Genomic DNA, 429 nt, shown 5'->3' with positions numbered 1-429 from the left:
AATGACAGAATTTTCATTTTTGGGTGAACTATCCCTTTAAGGTCCCTTCTGTTAACATGCAATCTCATCCACAGTGCAAGTGTGCGGATTGCAGCGAAGACCTTTAAATCCAATAAGGTAAAGCTATCAAAGACAAATCTGCTATAGACCCAAACAGTCCAGTCTCAATCTCACACTGATGAACTCTCAAGCTTACTCTGGATGTTCTGGCCCACAGAGCTCCAACCAAGAGGAGGAGCAGCAGAGCCCATTTCAGAGAAAGTGAGAGTGTTTGTATTACTACATTTAGAGCGAGCTATTAGTTTCTGTTGGAGCAGCAGTAAAATGAGGGTGTGTTGAATTAACTGCTGTCTGTGCTGTTTCACAAGCTCCCGGCAGAGGCTGTCATCTCGCTCAATTCAGGAGAAAATGGAACGACTGGCTCAAGCC

The 429-nt window shown here is 44.5% G+C and overlaps 1 long non-coding RNA gene across 1 annotated transcript; it reads left to right on the top strand.

Moving 5' to 3' along the window:
* The first annotated feature begins 60 nt into the window (after positions 1-60).
* LOC107734794 (uncharacterized) lies at positions 61-429 on the top strand. The gene is made up of 3 exons (XR_001639167.1): positions 61-117; positions 218-261; positions 369-429. It is a non-coding gene; the product is annotated as an uncharacterized LOC107734794 (long non-coding RNA).

Source organism: Sinocyclocheilus rhinocerous, unplaced genomic scaffold (genome assembly GCF_001515625.1).
Source record: "Sinocyclocheilus rhinocerous isolate Xijiao unplaced genomic scaffold, SAMN03320098_v1.1 C35284354, whole genome shotgun sequence".
NCBI classification, from domain to species: Eukaryota; Metazoa; Chordata; class Actinopteri; order Cypriniformes; family Cyprinidae; genus Sinocyclocheilus; species Sinocyclocheilus rhinocerous.
Note: the sequence above shows the minus strand (reverse complement) of the source record. Positions and strands in the feature narration are given on the sequence as shown.